The 20,723-nt window shown below is 33.8% G+C and overlaps 1 non-coding gene across 1 annotated transcript; it reads right to left on the bottom strand.

Annotated features, from left to right (window-relative positions):
• Positions 1-20,205: 20,205 nt before the first annotated feature.
• Positions 20,206-20,311, bottom strand: LOC121968931. Its single transcript, XR_006108443.1, has one exon. It is a non-coding gene; the product is annotated as a small nucleolar RNA R71 (small nucleolar RNA).
• Between the last annotated feature and the right edge of the window lie 412 nt (positions 20,312-20,723).

Genomic DNA, 20,723 nt, shown 5'->3' with positions numbered 1-20,723 from the left:
ACAATTTTTAAAACTCTTTGAAAAATTTATTTTAAAATTCTTTAAAAATTATTTGAAAAAATCTTTAAAAACTATTTTTAAAATTCTTTAAAAATTATTTTAAATTCTTTAAAAACTATTTTTAAAATTATTTGAAAAATTTATTTTAAAATTCTTTAAAAATTTATTTTAAAATTCTTTAAAAATTATTTGAAAAATTATTTAAAATTTATTTTAAAATTATTTAAAAATTATTTGAAAAATTCTTTAAAAACTATTTTTAAAATTCTTTAAAAATTATTTTAAATTCTTTAAAAACTATTTTTAAAATTATTTGAAAAATTTATTTTAAAATTCTTTAAAAATTATTTGAAAAATTCTTTAAAAACTATTTTTAAAATTCTTTAAAAATTATTTTAAATTCTTTAAAAACTATTTTTAAAATTATTTGAAAATTTTATTTTAAATTCTTTAAAAATTATTTGAAAAATTCTTTAAAAACAATTTTTAAAACTCTTTAAAAACAATTTTTAAAATTCTTTAAAAATTATTTTAAAAATTCTTTAAAAACTATTTTAAAAATTCTTTAAAAATTATTTTTAAAACTCTTTAAAAACAATTTTTAAAATTCTTTAAAAATTATTTTAAAAATTCTTTAAACACTATTTTAAAAATTATTTAAAAATTCTTTTTAAAACTCTTTAAAAATTATTTTAAATTCTTTAAAAATTATTTTAAAAACTCTTTAAAAAATTATTTTGAAAATTCTTTAAAAATCATTTTAAAAATTCTTTAAAAACTATTTTAAAAATTCTTTAAAAAAAAAAAACTCTTTTAAAAATCATTTTAAAAACTTTAAAAAATTCCTTTAAAATCTTGTTTAAAAATCATTTTTTTTAAAAAAAAAAACTTTAAAAATTCTTTTAAAAATTATTTTAAAACATTTTAAAAATTATTTTAGAAAAACTCTTTTAAAAATCTTTTAAAAAACTATTTAAAACATCTTTTAAAAACCATTTTAAATTAAAAAAAAAAAATATTCTTAAACTTTAAAAAGTATTTTAATTTTTTTTAAACATTATTTTTCTTAAAATTATTCTTCAACTTAATTTAACCTAACTGAATATTAAAACTTAATATTGAAATTACAATTAAAATTTAAAAAATTTAACTTAAACTTAAAACTTAAACCTAAATTAATCACTAATATTAATTTAAATCCAAAATCAAAACTGAATTGAACGTATGTTAATTAAATAATTATAGAAATCATTTTTAAATCCTTTTAAACACTAATTTATAAATCCTGTTAGAAATTCCTTAAAAATAATAATAATAATAATTCTTTTTAATCCATTTAAAACTTAGATACCTAACGTAAAAACTTAAATTCCGTTAACTTTAAACTTAATTAAGAAGTAGAACTTAACTGTCTAAGTTTAACTTCATTTGAGAACTAAAATTGACCTGAATTAAACCTTATTTAACTGTGTCTAATAATTTTAACTTCATGCTAACTTCAAATCCCACTTAAAAAGAAGTAAATAAAAAAAAAATATAATTATAACTAACACTTTCATTGACGACTCAATCAATTAATAAGAAATTTAAATTATTTTATTAAGCATTAACTTATTAAATCAAGTAAAAATTAATCAATAAATTATTGATAATGGTTAACTGTTATTGAATTAATAAAATCTTATCTTATTAAACCTTAAACTAAAGTTAAGCGCCTGAATCTAAAATTAATTAATAATTGATTAATCAAATTCAAATAAACAGTTATACCAAGGATACAGATATAAGTGTTAGTAAATTAGACAAATGTGTTAGGGCTTTGAAATTTAACACAACCAAACCTTAGTATTAACTTAAAGGGGAGATTCAATTTTTTCTTTCTATATCCCCTAGAAAAATTAATAAATTAAAGAAGAGTAATAAATTAAAGGAGTATCAAATTCAGGGGGAGGTTTTTTTTCTCCTCAAGTGTTATTTTTTTCTTTAAAATCTCTCTAGAAAATTCTACCTCAATTTAAAAAAAAAAAAAAAAAATTCTACTTTGAGTATTTTTAGCAAATATTTTCAAAATTTAATATCAGGTTCAGGGGGAGAAATAAAACTAATTCAGTTTTTCAAATTGAATTTTAAACTTAATTTTGAAAATCAAAGTTTAAAAATCAATCGTCAAAATCAACTTGTTTAAAATTGTGAAATTTTTTAAAAAATCAACTCAAAATTGTCTGTTTTAAAATCACAAACTTTTTATCCTTTTTACTTAGTCTGTGAAAACTAACTCTTATAAAACTAAGTTGTTTTTAAGAATTGAGTTTTACTTTTTATTGAAAATTGAATCTTTTACAAACTTAGTGTTGAAAAATAAACTTCAATCAGTTTTGAAAAATAGATTTTTCAAACTTAATTTTGGAATTTTGATTTTGAAAACTTATGTTTGAAAAGCGTTTCAAAGTTGAAACCTGTTTTGAAAATTTAAAACTTGATCTTGAAATTTAGAACTTATACACTTATGCTTGAAAATTTGATTATTTTTTTAACTTGCTGTTAAAAATTATACTTTTATCAGTATCTTTGAATTTTTGAACTAAACCTGTTATTACTCTACACTATGCTTGTTTACCCCTGCTTATTTTTTGATGAATGTCAAAGGGGGAGGGTTAGGTGGTTAAGTTAGCTAAACCAATTTTAAAATACAAACTAACTTTAAAACCACATAAATGCATGTTGTTTCTTGCATATGTCTTCACTAACTTAACCAGGTTGTCATTCTATCAAAAAGGGGGAGATTGTTGGTGTGGTTAGCACTAACGATTTAACCCAGGTTTTGATGAATGACAAATAGGTTAAGTTAGTTTTGTTGTTGTCTGACACTTTGATCGAGTGTGCAGGAGAAGTCCAGATAGGTCGACGGGCTGACCGGATGTCTGGCACGAAGTCCAGCTAGGTCGACGGGCTGACCGGATAGCTGGCGAGAAGTCCAAGCGGGTCGATGGGCTGACCGGACGCTTGGCGAGAAGTCCAAGCGGGTCGACGGGCTGACCGGACGCTTGGCGAGAAGTCCAGCTAGGTCGACGGGCTGACCGGATAGCTGGCGAGAAGTCCAGACGGGTCGAAGGGCTGACCGGACGTCTGGCAGGTAAGTAAGGTAAGTCACTGGAGGGGAGTGACTGCGAGGACGCGTTCCCGGGAAGGGAACATTAGGCGTCGATCCGGCTTAGATCCATTTCGGATATCTAAGTCGAGATCGTGACTAGATTCCGGTCTCGGAAAGACGGAATCTAAGTCATACTCCTTTTTGCTAATTCATACTCACTTTGCTTTTGCTAACAATCTGTGTTGCAGGGTAAATTTGCCTCCGGACTAACGTTTGTCTTGCAGGACGGATTCTGCGGGAAAACAGGGTCCGGGCGCCCGGGAGGGAAATTTCATCCTGATCGCGCGTCGCCACGTGGAGCTCGCTGGTTGGACTTGCCACGTCTCACCAGGGCGCCCGGAAGGCATCCAGGGCGCCCCGAGCCTCATATAAAAGAAGGGTCAGAGGAGAGCTTCAGTACAACAACGAAAAGAAAAGTCTTCCACTGCTCTGCACTTCTGCGACGCTAACAAAGCTCCGACACTACGCTCCTCTCTTGTCTTTATTGTCGGTATTTGTTTTTCATTTTCATTAGCATTCATTGTACTATTTTTTGTAATCATTATTTCGAACTGCTAGTGAATTGCCCAACGAAAGTACTCACGGAGTACGGGCCTTCGAGTAGGAGTCGTCACAGGCTCCGAACGAAGTAAAATCCATTGTGTCCAGTTTTTATTCCGCAGCGCTTATACTCGGTGTTGTTTCGAATCGATATTCACCCCCCTCTATCGAATCTAACGGTCCTACAATCCTTATGAGCTTCTCAAGGGGATATCATCAACCTAGATTACTAGGACACAGTTTCCTTCTATAATCAACAACACACCATATAAATAATATCATTTCCCAACTCATCTGGCCTATTGATTTAATGAACTAAATCTCACCCATTGATAAATCAAAGAAATAAATACTAAGTATACGTGATTGTTATTATATCGAGATTAAGAGTGCGCACATCCATAATAACAGAGGTTTTGTTCTTTTATATAGTCAGTATAAAAAGAAACAACCTCAAATGGTCCTACTCAATACACTTATAGTGTACTAGTGTAATTTTATAGTCAAGATAAACTAATACCAAATTATACTACGACCGTTCCAATGGTTTGTCCCTATCCATCTTGGTTGTGAGCTACTATTTATAATTTATAAAGAACTGATAACATAATCTTCTGTGTCACACCAAACACTATGTTATCTATAATATAAATTAAATGGACAACTTCATTTAACATAAATGTAGATATTTGACCAATGTGATTCTTATTTTAAAATAAATGTTTATACAAAAAACTATACTTTTAGTATACATCCTAATAGTCTATACTTCATGCCAGCTATCTAGTCATCTCGTTGACCTAGCTGAACTTCTCGCCAGATATCTGGTCAGCCTGTTGACCTATCTGGACTTTGTACTAGCTATCCGATTATCCAGTTGACCTAGCTGAATTTCTTGCCAGATATCCGGTCACCCCATCGACCTGTCTGGACTTCTCTTGCACAATTAATCAAGTGGTTAGATCACAACAAAATCTAAATTAACTTACTTGTCATTCATTAAAACTTGAGTTAGATTGTTAGTGTAAACTACACCAACAATCTCCCTATTTTTGATGCAATGACAACCTGGGTTAAGTTAGGAAAAAACTGTAAACATAAATAGACAAAAGATATGGTTTAAGTTATTCGAATTTCGATATTTGCTAACTTAATCCCTAACTCTCCCCCTTTGACATTCATCAAAAATATAAATAAACAAATAAGCAAAAAAATGTGATAAGTTAAAATAATCAGAAAAAAAAACTTTGACAATAGGATAATTTTTAGGATTACCTGGGGAAGTTAAAAAAAAAATTATAACCATAAAAGCTTTTCAAATTGTTTTCAAAAATATTTTTCAACATATGTTAAAATATGTTCAAAATAGTTTTGAAAACTCTAATCATTTCAAAATGATAAAATATAGAGAACGATTATTAAGAAGCTTAAAAGTGAAAAATAAGTTTTGCAAGAAAGAAACTTTTTTAAAACTTTATATCAGAATTTACACCAGGCTAATAAAGTTAAAATTTTCAAAATATGCTAGCCTTTTAAAGAAAACTTTAAGAGGTTTGAGCATAGAAAATCTTTAAAAAAGAAATTGTTAAAAAAAATTCCACAAACAAAATTTTAAAAATGCTATGTAATGAAACTTTTCCAAGAATAAAATTTAAAATACTAAGTGTTGCAACAATTTGTAAAACTCTTCAAAAATATTTTTCAAAAAAATGGTTTAAATTAGTTTACAAAAAATTGAAACAATTATCAAATTTATTTTTCAAAACCCATGGATTGAAAAATAACAGAGTTTTTTAAAACATATTTTTAAAGGAGGATTTATGAAATGTATAAGTGTGATTTGAAGATAATTTTTAAAAATATTTTAAAAATTAATCCTCCCCCTAAACCTAATATTATTTTAAAATAATTAAATCAACTATAAATTATCCTTAACTGTATAACTATTAGTTACTAACTAACTATCAGAAGATAGCAATGTTCACTTGATTAGTCAGGTTAAGTATTTTTATCCAGTTAGTGTTTGACTAAACTGGATTACCTAACCTAATCACTATAAATTTGATATTTAACACCTAGACTTATGTTGATACACTGATACAAGCATCCCAAGTCTAGGCAATCTGCCTATGCTCCTCCCCCTTTCTAAGTTTGGCAATATACAAACAAGGTAGCCATAATGTGTTGGTGAGATGCTCAAGTCCTAAATCTATAGGAACATGCTTTCTATAAATTTGATCTAGACTAAGGCTAAAATTGATTTTGAAAATTCTAAAAATAAGGGAATTTTAAGAAAAATGTAAGAAAAAAAATTTTACCCTAGAATTTGCAAATTATTTTAAAAAAATTTAAAAAATAGTGGTCCTAGTCTCTTAAGCACATTCTTAATTGTCGACGTAAGTTGCTAAATTCACTTTCAGGAAGGAGTTTGGTGAATATGTTAGCTAACTTTGACTTGGACTCAAGGTACTTGAGTTCAATGTCACCTTTAGTGATATGATCCCTGATAAAGTGATGTCCAATTTCAATGTGTTTGGTTCTTGAATGATACATAGGATTTTTTGTTAAATTAATTGAGCTAACATTGTCAATTAGAACTTTTGTATTTGTAAATTTTAAATTAAAATCTTTTAGAGTGTGCATCATCCATAACAATTGTACAATACATTCTCCTATTGGTATATATTCTGCCTCAGTAGTAGATAAGGCAAGACAATGTTACTTTCTACTAAACCAGCTGACAAGTTATGGTCCAAGTAACTGGCATCTACCACTTGTACTCTTACGGTCTAGTTTACAGTCAGCATAGTCTGAGTCAGAGTAACCTATATATGAGTTTAAAGTTGAGTGTTCTAGGATACCAAATTCCTACATTTGATGTTCCTTTTAGATATATGAAAATTCTTTTTATGTTAGTTAAGTGGGATTCTTTAGCACAGGTTTAGTATCTAGCACACATACTAACTGCAAATAAAATATCATGTCAACTTGCGATTAAGTATAGAAGATTACATATCGTACTTCTATAGTATTTTAGGTTTATGGGTTTTCCATTTGATTCGTTATCTAAGGTTGTGTTAGTTGTCATTGGTGTTTTCTATTCTAAATTTTTTAAGTAATTCCTTGATATACTTTTGTTAGTAGATATAATTTCCTTCATTAGTTTGTTTAATTTGTAAACCTAAAAAGTAAGTTAGTTTACCTACTAAGCTCATTTCAAATTCTTATTCCATTAAGGTTATAAATTTTTGTAAAAATTTTGAATTGGTTGAACTAATGATTATGTCGCCTACATATACTTGGACTATAAAGATATCTTGGTTGATTGGTTTTACAAATAAAGCTAGATCAATTTATCTTTGGTTGAATTCTTTGGAAATTCGGTAGGAGGTCATCCTTTCATACCATACCCTAGGTACCTATTTAAGACCATACAAGACTTTTTAAAGTTTAAAGACATGGTCAAGATGATCTAGACTCTCAAACTCAGGTGAATCTAGAGTAATCATCTATTATTACTAAGCAGTAATGGCTCCCATTTGTTGATTTGATTCCATGGGAGTCTAATAGGTCCAAGTGCAATAGTTCTAGTATAGAATTTGTTTAAAATTGATTAGTTGATTTGTGAGTTGACTTTGTTTGTTTTCCTTGTTGACATGCATTACAAATTGTTGAGTCTATGTTGGGTAACTTTGATAAAATTCTAACTAATCCATTAAATTTACTTAGATTTATAAAGTTTGTGTGTGACATTCTTCTATACCAAAACCAGGTTTCTTCTTTTTGTGTCAAGTGACACTTAAGTGAGGAACCAATTAGGTTGATTGCATAGATATTGTCCTTCCTAAACCCTTTTAGTTTTATGGTAGGGTTATCTATGTGCTGAATTAAGCATTCAGAGGATATGAATCTAACCTTATATCCAGAATCACACAATTGACTAATGCTAGAAAGATTGTATTAGATTTATGTTTAGAACAACCACTGTCCAATATCCACTTGGTTTCCTATAATATGTAGGAGTTAAAACCAATTTAGATTAAGCTTGATTTGAAATTCGATTAGGGTGAATAAGTTAAGTTTAACTTTAAGTTTTAATTTTTAATTTTTAATTTTTAATTTTAAGTTTAATTTTTAATTTTAGGTTTAAGTTAATTTTTTCTAATTTTAGGTTTAATTTTAGTTTAAGCTTAATTTTTTATTTTAGGTCCAATTTTTTAATTTTTGGTTTAATTTTAGTTTAAGTTTAATTTTTGATTTTAGGTCCTTAGTCATCTCACCAGATCTACATTTTCAATCAGGAAATCCTACAATTTTATGAGATAAGGTAAGTTTACTTTCAGGGTTTGGTTTAACTTTGTGTTAGATTCAGGTTTAGCTTTGAGTTTAACAAACAGACATTCTTTGGATAAACTTCTGGCCTATGGTAAGTCACCTGGACATCATTAGAGTAACCATACCTTCGAGGTTTTCTAAATAGTCTCATCCACTGAACTTAGTATAAAACCTTGGTCTAACTAGTTAGAATTTGTAAGAGGTATCTTAGTACTACAAGAAAAACTCTCATAGACATCGGTGGAACAACAACGGTTTTAAGCAAAAACCGATGTCTTTAAGTATTTTACACCGGTTTTTACAAAAACCGATGTCTATAAGCGCAGATTTTCGCTCATAGACATCGATTTTTAAGCTGATGTCTATGAGCGCCTTTTTTTCATTAATAGACATTGATTTTAACAGCGGTTTTTAAAACCCGGTGTCTATGATAAAATAAAATAATTTATTTTCCCCACCAATACTTAGCCGAAATTTGCAACACTTCACTCTTCCCTCCAAACCTAAACCTATATCGCGCCGTCCTCCTCACCGCAGGCCGTCCAACCATCTTTCTCAGCTTCATCTTCCTCTTCCCCTTCTTAGATTGACGCCTCTTCCTCTCCCGATCAGGATTGACTCACGACGGATCTCCTCCACCTCCTCCCTTTGGGTAAGAAGAGGAACCCTTCTTCGTATTTCGAGAAAGGAGAGGTGATGAGTTGGTCTTGTTTTCTAGGGTTTCAGAGTAGTAGCAGTGGAGGGAGGCAAGATGAAGACGACTAGGGGGAAAGGTGATACTAAGTTCCACTGATCTGATGAAGACGATCAAATCGTGCCTTTTATTTCTAAATTCTAAGTTTACAGGAACCTCACCACTTCCCTCTTTCCTCTCTCCCTATCCATCAAATTCCAAGTTTTCGATCTTCTTTTTTTCAAGGATCTCGACATCTCATCACGGAGGAGACTAGAAAAACGGAGCCCAACGCTGGCAGCGGCGGCGGCGGAGGCAGCAGCCGATGAGGAAGAAGGAGAGCAGATTGTGTTGTTTGCTGCTGTAGGAGGCTTTGAGCTCGAGTTCCGGTCGGTTCGACCAAAACCTATGAAAAGAACCGTTACGTAGTGGGGGAAAACGAAACAAGGAATAAAACGGCATGGTGTAGCGACGGAGCTTTCCCAGGCCTCGTCTCTCGCTGGCTTCGTCGGCGCTGTTATAATCGCTCGCTGTCGTCTGCTCTTGTTCCTTCGATACCGACTCCTCGCTCCGCCTCTCGAGCCCTTCAGTCCCCAGCTCTCATTCAGGTGATTCCTCTGGCTAGATCTGCGCATCCTCCGAGCTTCTCGGGTTTCTTTTTGTTTTTGTTTTGGTCAGGATTTGGTTTATTTTGCATTCCTTGCATGGATGTAGGGTTTCTGATTGATCATGGGCTCTATTCTCTTCAGCAAGCCGGTGGTTCCTTCTCCTATAAGTTGTTGCTGATTGCGATTTGATGATTTCCATTTGGCGATCCGGGTGGAAGTAACAGTTAGCGTAGAACTTCTTTGAATGCAGTCTTTCTAACTAATCAGTGATTCTTTCTTAATAGTTTAATGCACGCAATCTTGAATGGTGTTCTGGTAGTCAAATTGTCAAATGTTTTTGTTTCTTAAAAAAAAGGAAAATAAATCTGAATATGTTCGACCACTAATTGATACAGTTTGATTGAGTTTGTAGATATTGTATTGTTTCATGGAATAGTTGCATTGTTGTTGGCTGATAAGCTTATCCCTTTAAAGGTCTTTTGGCTTCCTTTCATCGTTTATTGCCCAAGTTCTCATAACTCCAGGTGGCTAATAACGTGTATAGTGATATTTGCACAATGCACTTAAATTGGTTTTCTGTATGCATAGAAGTAAAGGAAACATAAGAGAGTTTGGTATGGAGGACTTTATTTGTCTTAAAAAATAGGTTGGCTGAGAACCCAAAATTTATCTCTGAGAAGGATGCTTTACCTTAATGATGAATCTTAGTTGTTTAATATGAAGGTTGTTCTTGTTAACAAGGATTCTCAAGATTCTAGCTGTGTCTTGGCAGCAGCAGGTGAGTCTCTCTCCTACAATATAGTGTGGTCCTATGTGGTTGTTTACAAGTTAAGATTCTCAATTAATTTAATCTCTTTTTTCAGTGGTTATTGCCTTTTGACTTTGCCAAATGTAGATGTCAAGCTTGCCAAATGTAGATGTCAAGATTCTACACATGCAATCAATATTAAATAAAGTCAGGGAGTAGAGATCAGGAACAAAATCCAAACAAACTTAATTGCATGTGAGAAACCAATTGTAATTAAGGATTATTTAATTCATCAGGCAAGCATATCGTTCCTTTTTATCAAAGTTGGCAGTGTTTTAGAGAAGGAAGAATTATATTTTAGGGAAAGCATCTTCATTTCTAAATTCTAATATCACATAATCATGTGCAATCTGCTCATGCACTAGCCTACACTTGACTAAAATCCAATCTTGCATAATTTTGAAGCCTACTAGAGCAAAGATTAATGATTACTTAATCCATCTGTAGTCTCCATGCTCAGTATTGCCTCGGTTCACCATCATTACATGCCCAGACAGAGGAAGAAGATAAGTGGAGGAAAGGAGGAGCAAAGCGACTAGAAGAGGTAAGTTGAACTTCTGGTGCTATGTTATGACATATTCTTGGAATTATTTCTCTGAATGTTTCATTTTGCTACTAAGAAAGTGATTTTAGTCTCCGAAAGATAAATCTCTGTTTGTACGAGAAGTGGAGGAGAATGAGTTGATAATTCATTTTCTCTTCTTTATCATCTCATTTGACTAATGCTCAATCATTAGAAGTAGATTTTGTTGATTATGCAGGTTTACAAACACACAATTTCTTGTTTGTTTGTTTGTTTGTGTTGAAATAAGGTTTTCTTGCAATTAACCAAAGATTCGAAAAGGAAGATGCAAATATTGTATTCTCTCTACAGTTCCCTTAGATTTTTTTATGTTTGGTCAAGGTGAACTAGTACTTTTTCTGAGTTCCTAGTGCATTGCTTGAATGCCTTACAGGAGTCAGGCTTTTGATTGCTTACATGCAATACTTGAATACCCTTTTTTTAACTTTTTGGAAATTTTTAGTTCCTGCTTAGCAAAAATAATGCACTTCTCCTTCCTGATTTAAATGAAAATATTTCTAACATGCCTGCCCAAATGCAGGATTGAACTCATGGAGTTTTTGATATCAGATTATGTGAGAAGCTGGATAAGTATTGAAGTTTTTGACACAAGTAAGTGGTTTTATACGACACTGGCTGACTAAATGTAGTTTGATATTCCTTTTTTGTTAGATTATCAAATCAATCACATTTTGCAACCTTTCAGATTTCTGATGTCATGGTTGTGTGCAGTCGTTTAAAGGTTTGATATGGATTGCACCTAAGTTTCTTAATCTTTATATTATTTTTTTTTATAGTTTTCGGGGATGATAGTTTCCTTTTTCCATATCTTGTGCAATGTCTTATCGAAGCTTTACAATGTTTTTACTCCAATATCATAAATATACTTGGTTTCCTACATTACACAAAAGCGGAACACAGAAATCGTTGTGTTTTTTTTCTTGCATTCTTGTCATCTTGTGTTGTTGAAGGAAAATTTCCTGACTTATCATTATGTTTTTCAGGACTTCTTGAAGAGTGGATAAGATCAGTTATACAAACACACAAGGCTTCAGAGCTGTTCGAGTCGACGAATGGGCTATATACTCTCTATATTGAACGGGTTATATGCGAGCTGCAAAAGATACTGTCTCCTCTTGCCAAGCAAGGGAAACTTGGTGTGGACATCTTATCTTACCTAACCTGCTAACAAATAGTTATTCTGATGATCCTAAATTCAATTGCAACATGCTTGGCTGCTGCTTAATTGATGGTAAATGCAACCTTTTCGAATCTCCATTACTCTATTGCAGTAGGAAAATTTCACATGCAAGCTGCTTTATTTAATCTCTTTATTCGTGTTTACAAAGATTTCATGATGAAGATTACTTAAATGATTATTTGTATTATATGCAGTACTGGATAAACTTGAATTGGTTTAGAGAATCAATTAAATGGTGAGAGGACAACCATGAAGGATGTTGCAAAGTTCCCAAAGCCTCCAGTGGCTCCTTTAAGATGGATGCCTCCTTTACAAAGAATCATCAATCAGTTGTCACCCTCAGGACATCAAACAAGCAGAGGTTCCCATCCAGTAATAGATAAAAAGAATTGTCTATTAACAAATAAAACTACTGGGGAAGATTTAGTTAAATCTCTGCACAGAGCAAGAAGGATAACATTGGCACCAGTAAGAAGAATTTTTGTGTACTATCTATTACCTTTTGATGTTGTAAGAAGAATAGTTATGTGTAATTTGTGGATACTGACTTGATGTGCACAATATCTATTATCTTTTTATGTTGTAAGAAGAATATTTATGTGTTGGTTATATGGATATTGACTTGGTGTGTTTAAATACATCGGTGCATTTTTATTTGTGATTTTCTTAGTGAATTAATAATATTAACTTAATTTTATGATTTGCTTGGAGATAATATTGGTGTTTCACTATTTCAGAAATCGAATTTGTGTCGTTAAACAATACTGATATTACATCGGTTTTACATCGCTGTAAAACCAGTGTCCTTAACTAATATTACATCGGTCGTATACCACTGTCAAAACTGGTGTTATTAACATATAATATTACATCGATTTTACACCCGATGTCGTTAAGTGATACTACATCGGTTTTAACCCGATATCTAAAATGGCAGACCTTTTACATCGCCTTCATAGACATCGGTCGAAAATGTAATAGACATCGATGGAAAATCGATGTCTATAAGGGTTTTTGTTGTAGTGTAGGTTAGTTCCACTAAGTCAAATACACCAGGTCGAAGTCATATCTTCCTAGACATGCATAGACAGAGCTTCCCTAACCTACTATCATCCAAAACTTCACCAGTACATTTGTCAAGTTAAACTGTTATCCCTATTTTAGCTATTCCTAATTGCCCAGCCGGGTCAGTTATTATTTTAAAGGTGTCAACTAATTTGGAGCCTCCCCTGAATTGTTGAGTTTGATTTTTAAGTTTTAGGTTTGTGTCGATTACTTTTATAATTATAGTGGACTTGATGGTAATTTGATTTGTTTGATTTTATTTTTTATTTTGGATTTAGGTTTGATTTTGTTTTGTTTTTAAATTTAGAATTTAGTTTTGAAGATTTATTTTGGTTTAAATTTAAGGTTTTAGTTGGATTTGATTTTATATAGTGGATTTCATTTTTTTAGGTACATAATATTGGTTAATTCCTACTCGTATGGTTAGACACTCTTTTAGAACCCAAGCTTTAGTTTTGGTCTTATGTTGCTTAATTAACGATATAAAGGATTTGTTGGTTGAGTTGGACTTGTTTCCGAGTTCGGACTTATTGTACACAGCTCTTTGTAACCCAAGTATCATGTCGAGGAACTTGGATCTAGTTGTGAATTTTTATAGTAATTCTTATAGTTCAATTATTTCATTTTTCAGTCTGAAATTATCTTCAAGTTTTGCAACTTGAGTTGGGATTTTAGCTTGAATTGGGTTAGTTGTGAACTTGATTTTAATTGTTCATTAAGTTTGTTATTTTCTTGTTAGTTCATTTATGTAATTTTCAAAGTTAGTTAATTTCTTATTTAAACATACAATAATTTAAAAAAAATATTTTACTTAAAGTAAAGTATACCTCATCAGAACCTTCAAAAATGAGTGCAGACTCGTGGCTTGATTCGAGTTCAGACCCGTCTTCCGATTCGTTATCTGATTCAGATTCGTAAGCCATCACTGTGAGGTAGTTGGTGGGCTTTAGTTCTCCACCATCTGATTCATCTCCAGATGATTCATCCCACTTCACTTTAAGGGTCTTCTTTTTCTTCAGATTCGGACAGTCGTTCTTATAATGCCAATTTTTGTTGTACCCAAAACATATGATGTTTGTTTTGTTGCTATTTGATGTGGAGTTGATCTTCTACAAGTCCCTTTTTGAGAAATTCTTCTTTCTCCTGGTGAACATTTTTCTTACCAAGTTCACCATGTGTTCTTCATCATCTGAGTCTTGGTCAGTCTCAACTTCTGATTCTGGTTTGGATCTGGTCTTCTCTTTTGACGTTCCAACAATAAGAGCAATACCTTTCTCGATTTTAGTGTTAGTCTGTTTGTGTGGCTCTAATTCATAAAACAATTCATCTAATTTTAATTTAGACAGGTTTCTCGAAATCTAATAGGCATTCACGATGGATGGCCACAGTGCATTTTGAGGAAACGCGCTTAGAGTATACCTTATTAAGTCTCGGTTCTCCATTTGATGGTCGATTGTATGAAGCCCATTTAGGATATATTTTATCCTTCCATGTAGTTGACTCATAGTTTTTCTTTTCTGCATTTTTATGTTAAATAATTTATTCAAATAAATGTCCCTTTTTGTTACCTTTGCATCGTTGGTTCCCTCGTGCAATTCGATGAGTTTATTCCACAGCTCCTTTGCATTTTTGTGTGGGCCAATGCGGTTTAAGTTCTTCCTTAGTTAGCCTACACTAGATTGTGTTGAGAACCTTAAAGTCAATTTGAGCCTTCTTTTTCATTTCCGGATTCCAATGTTCCAGGTCCATTGGAATTCCGGCATTGCCGACGGGAGCCTTGTATGGTGATGCTGAACCACTGGTCGAAGTCAGTCTTCAAGTATACTTCCATCCACTTCTTCTAGTATGGGAAGTCATCACCATTACAGAGGAGAGGACGGACAGTACTATATCCTTCGTTTTGAGCCATGAATCTTGCACACAAATAGAAAAAGAGAAAGGAGGTCCTAAGACTTGGTATTGGATTAGCAGTATTTGAGATATATATATATATATAAATAGAAGAACTCGAGAGGTGTTGTACCAACTTCAAGTTAAAACTAAACATGAAAAGAAATTCTGAATAGGTAAAGTTTTACCAATTCAGATAGAATAAAAAACTGAAAATGTTTTCCCCTGGCTTGATTGGTGGTTGTACCAATTCAGAGCAAAACTTAGCTCTGATACCACTTGTTGTATCGATACGCACGTGAGAGGGGAGGTGAATCACATGGATTTCAAAAACTTATTTTCTCACTTTGAAAATCGAGAGTGCGAACACTACGGAAAGTAGATAAGAAATCGAAAATAAAAACCACAAGAAAACCAGTTGATTTACTTGATTTGGAGCTTTCGACAACTCCTACTCCAAGACCCAAGTCTCGCAGACCTACCGATGGGTAATCCACTAAAAACCTCTTTCGATACCTCTGGAAGAGGGAATCAAGTACTAAATAATTAGAACAAGTGCAACACACTACACTTGTCCTTTTATATAAAAATTAAGTACACAAACAAAATTCGTTAACAACGCTTAAGGATCAAAATGGGAGCATTCGTGTGTCATTGTCGGTCTATCGACTGTGATTGGAAGTCCTCAGAACAGTCATCGGACGCAGTATCTTTGCAGCAAAGTCAAGTAGAAGCCTGGAGTAGTCGAAAGCTCAAACGAATGCGCAGTAGCTCGTATATCTGTGTTCTATCAAAGACTTCTCTAGACTGCCTTAAAAAGGGCTTCGAAGGCGTCTTCCATAGCTGTTGAAGGCACCTTTAACCTAGTAAATTTGATCCCGAGCATCCTGGCACTTATCCGAGATTGCGTCCAAAATTTATCCTGCGGAAGGCGCCTTCCATAGCCATGGAAGACGCCTTTTATGAACATTGTGAAGGTGCCTTCACTGCTTGAAGGCGCCTTGGGACACTTTTCATCAGAAGGCAAATTTTCTCCTTTATCTAGCAAAACAATATTAGTCCAAATAACCTGCAACACAAGTATTAGGATAATAATAATTAATAATAAAGAGTAGTGATTAGTTCCTGTCCTCCCAGGACCAGAAACTAATCAAGGTCTCTGTTTAGGGATCCCAAATGGACTAAAATTGGACCGACACTATTTTCCCTCAACCGGAATGCGTCCTCACAAGGTCTCTCTCCTCCAGTGACTTACCTTAACTTACCAACTTGCTAGACATCCGATCAATCCGCCGACCTGTCTAGACTTCTTGCCAGCTATCCGGTCGGTCCATTGACCTAGCTAGACTTCCCGCTAGATATCTGGTCAGCCCGTTGACATATCTGGACTTCGTACTAGCTATCTGGTCGGCCCATTGACGTAGCTGGATCTCTTGCCATATATCCGGTCCGCCTGTCGACCTATATGGACTTCTCCTGCACACTTAATCAAGTGGTTAGATCACAACAAAAACTAACTTAACGTACTTATCATTAATCAAAATTTGAGTTAGACCGTTAGTGCAAACTACACCAACAGTAGTGATGTGAGAGCCTTACTAGATTAACATGTGATGCTTTGGCCAAAGATTTTAAGTAATAATCCTAACGAGTGGCCATAGGATATACGTCTCCTCGCAATGAGCGATGAATCCTCTATGGACTATCCAAACACCTTTAGACAGTTTAACTTATACCCAGTTATCCCAGGTCCACACTTTAATGAGATGCTTGCTTAAAATGTCAAAGTATAAGTCTTCATGACCAAGATGACTTGTATACCTCAAGTCGAAGGAAACTTGCACTCGTGATGTAGTAAGAACTTCACAGACATATCTATATATATGTAGAGTGTTAGAATGTATACTAAAAGCCTAGTTTTTTTGTATAAATATTTATTTTGAAATGAGAATCACATTGGTCAAATGTCTGCATTTAGTTAAATGTAGTTGTCCATTTAATTATATTGTAGATAACATGGTGTGTGGTGTCACACAAAAGATCATGTTATCAGTTTCTTATAAATTATAAATAGTAGCTCACAACCAAGATGGATTGGGACAAACCATTGGAATGGTTGTAGTGTAATTTGGTATTAATTTATCTTGACTATAAAATTACACTAGTACATTATGTGTGTATTGAGCAGGACCATTTGAGGTTGTTCCTTTTATACTGACTGCATAAAAGAATAGAACCTCTGTTATTATGGGTGTACGTACTCTTAATCCCGATAAAATAATAAGCATGTACTTAGTATTTATTTCTTTAATTTATCAAAGAGTGAGATTTATTTGTTAAATCAATAGGCCCGATAAGTTGGGTAATAATATTATTTATATGGTGTGTTGTTGATTATAGAAGGAAACTGTGTTCTATTTATTAGGATGATGATGTCCCCTTGAGGAGCTCATAAAGATTGTCATGTAAACCCTGTAGGTGGACTTAGTTCCGACATGACAATGAAGTTGAGTGGTACTACTCTTGGAGCTAGATGTTAATTAAGTGAGTTGTCAGTAACTCATTTAATTAATGGACATTCAATATCTTAAACACAGGGAGATTAACACACTCATTATAAGAAGGAGCCCATAATGTAATATGAGATTGGTGCGGTTGATGTGCGTAAATATTATGATCATTTATGCATGTTTTAACGCACATTCACTTGCTTTATGCGTATATATTCTTTGCATGGTCTTCTCTTTTATCATATACTCATCATAAATACTCTTTTGTTCAGAGATCTGCTCTTTGTTTGATTTTGTGTTGACAGGGACAACTTTCAGAGCAAAAACAACGATTGTCGACGCACCGAAATGAGGCAGAGAACACGACCATGCAACCTCACACGGCCGTGTGGCCAAACAGAAGAAGGACAGTGCACGACCATGCAACTCTTGCACTACCGTGAAGTCAAACAGAAATGGATCCGTGCATGGCTGTGCAAACCTGCACGACCATGCCCCCCACGACCAGCAACCAAACAATGCACGGCCGTGCAATCTTTCACGGCTGTGTCTCAAGAGCAGAGCCCCAGATCCACACGGTCGTGCCCATTGGCACAGTCGTGCAGCGCGGCCAGAGGCAAAAGAAGGCACGGTCGTGCCACATCTGCATGACCATGTCGTGGTGCCATGCCCTAGCCTATAAAAAGGGGTTTAATCCTTCTCCTCCAAAGGGGGGGAGGGGGGGGAGCGGGGGAAGTGAGCTGTCAGTGGGAGAATTGCCTTGGTGTCGTTCCACACCGTCCAGGACTTCTGTCTAGCGATCTTTCATCACCACATCAACTCCAGAAGCAAAGGATTGGATTCGAAGATCACTCGTTGTCGTTGGATAAGCATCCTTTCTATTTCTCTCTTCTTGTTTGAGGATTGTATGCTTGATTACATTATGTCTTCGGGTTTTTCACCAGCGTCTATGGAGTAGATTCCTTGTTCTAGGATTAGGGAGTAGTTGTGGATTGGTTTTGATGTAAGACTCATATTTATGTCTTTATTCATTGGATGATTTCGCTTGCTTTGTTTCAACTACTATGCATGAGACTTGTTGCTAGATTTCATATCGTAATAATTGATTGTGTAGGAATTGCTAACCTTGTAGAGAGAGTATCCTAGATCGTATACCTGAGAGGCCCTAGTGACAGGGGTAACTCATTCACGGGCATCTAGGGTATTTCCTTAAAAGGAGAGGCAACTTATCCGTAAGGAAGTAAGAGACCAAACCAAGCCCTTATTTCTATCCTTAATGACACCAATTAGAGTTGCATTTTTGTGATTTACCGAGGCACTCTAGTGAAAGGGGTTAACCGTAACAGGATTTCACAGGGATCTTTCTATTTAGTACTTAAGAATAGTTGCTTTAGCTTCCGACGAATGCATGTTGACAGACAATGAATAAAGGATAGAAAGTGATACATCAATACCCCCACAACAAAACCGAACTCCTAGAACTCTTCACAAACCAAGTTAATTATTCTCTCTTCACTAGTTCTCGTTTCCGCTTCCCAATCTCTTTTCTTTAGATAACTTACAACCATTGGTAGTTTAGCTAATTCTAAGTGAACCATTGCTAGTGCTTATAACCAGTCCTCGCGGGATCGATAATCTTTATTACTGACGATGAATCCGTGCACTTACGGTTCGTAACAAGTTTTTGGCGCCGTTGTCGGGGACTGCGTCTATAACATTAGCAAAAATCATATTAGATTAGACTAGACTTTGTTTTTTCTTTATTTCTCCTTTTTCTAATATTCTACATTTCAGAGATAAATAATTTTATTTTTGTTTTTCTTTATTTTCTGTATTTTTATTAAAACGCCTAAAACAAATAGGGCTGTAAACAAGCCGAGCCGAGCCGAGCCGAGCTTTGGGGTGTTCAAGCTTGTTTGATAAGATAACCGAGCCGAGCCGAGCTTGTTTGATTGTTTGAAACTTTTAATTGTTTGATTGGTTATTAAGATTGATAATTTAAATCTATTTATTTATTTTATTTTATTTTATTATTTATTTAGCATATTGAAAAGAATTTTATTATTAAATATTGTTCGTGAGCATTGTTCACGAACATTGTTCACGAACGTTGTTCACGAACGATAACGAGCAGAACACACATGTATTCAAGCTTATTTGTTTAGCTTAATGAGTTGTTCAAGCTTGTTTGTTTAATTAATCTAATGTATATTGAACGAACATAAACAAGCTCTTACCAAGACGAACACCAAGCTTGTTCACGAACACTTGGTTTATTTACAACCCTAAAAACAAATAATATTATTCCAACTATTTTCTTTACTTTATTTTGCTTAATTTTACACTCGAAATATTCCATATCTTGTTTTTGCATGCGAAGAGCTAATCTTTTAGGATAGCTTCTATCGTTCGATCCAGAGATCGATAAGACTTTCTTGAGAAGAAGAAACTTACAAAAAACATTTCAAGCCGAACAAGAATCTTCAGAAATGGCTAACAAACTGTTGAAGGATTACACAACACCTTATGCACGAGAGGTTCAGTCTAGCATCACTCGACCGCTAATCAAAGCTAACAATTTTGAAATTAAGCCTGTAGTAATCCACATGGTCCAGCAGAATCAATTTGAAGGAGGACCGCACGATGATCCAAACCATCACTTAGAGCTTTTCTACGAGATTTGTGGTACTATGAAAGTAAATGGGGTCCCTCCAGAATCAGTAAGGTTACTTCTTTTTGGATTTTTCCTGAAAGACAGAGTCAAGCAGTGGCTAAATTCTCTTCCAGCAAATAGCATAACGTGTTGGGAGCAGTGTGAGAAGAAATTTCTAGACAAATTCTACCCGCCAAGCAAAACTGCCCACATGAGGAATTTGATTGCAAGCTTCAAACAGATAGAATCAGAATCATTATTTGAAGTCTGGGACAGATTCAAAAGTATGCTGAGACAGTGCCCCCATCATGGCCTTGAGAAATGGTTGGTTCTATACACATTCTACAATGGAATCAACTATCACACGAAGGTATCCCTCGATTCTACAGTAGGAGGAGCATTAATGAACAAGAGCCTTGATGAAGTTGAAGAAATCATAGAGAATGTGGCGCAGAACCACCATCAGTGGGCAACCGAAAGATCAGGTGGTTCTTTCTCATGGAATCTAATAAAGGCGTTAGGAATATTTGACATAGATGCAGTCACACTCATGTCTGCAAAGCTGGATGCTTTGACCAAGAAGCTTAAGGCCATGGGAAACAACATGACCAATGCAATAGTATATGTTTTCGAAACTTGCGGAAGTACGGATCACACTCAAGATACTTGCCACCTAGGGCCAATACAAGCACAGATAAACCAACTTGAGCAATGTGATGCGATAGTC

This window comes from Zingiber officinale, chromosome 3B (assembly GCF_018446385.1).
Source record: "Zingiber officinale cultivar Zhangliang chromosome 3B, Zo_v1.1, whole genome shotgun sequence".
NCBI classification, from domain to species: domain Eukaryota; kingdom Viridiplantae; phylum Streptophyta; class Magnoliopsida; order Zingiberales; family Zingiberaceae; genus Zingiber; species Zingiber officinale.
The sequence above is the reverse complement of the archived record's forward strand: the minus strand, read 5'-3'. Positions and strand labels throughout refer to the sequence as shown.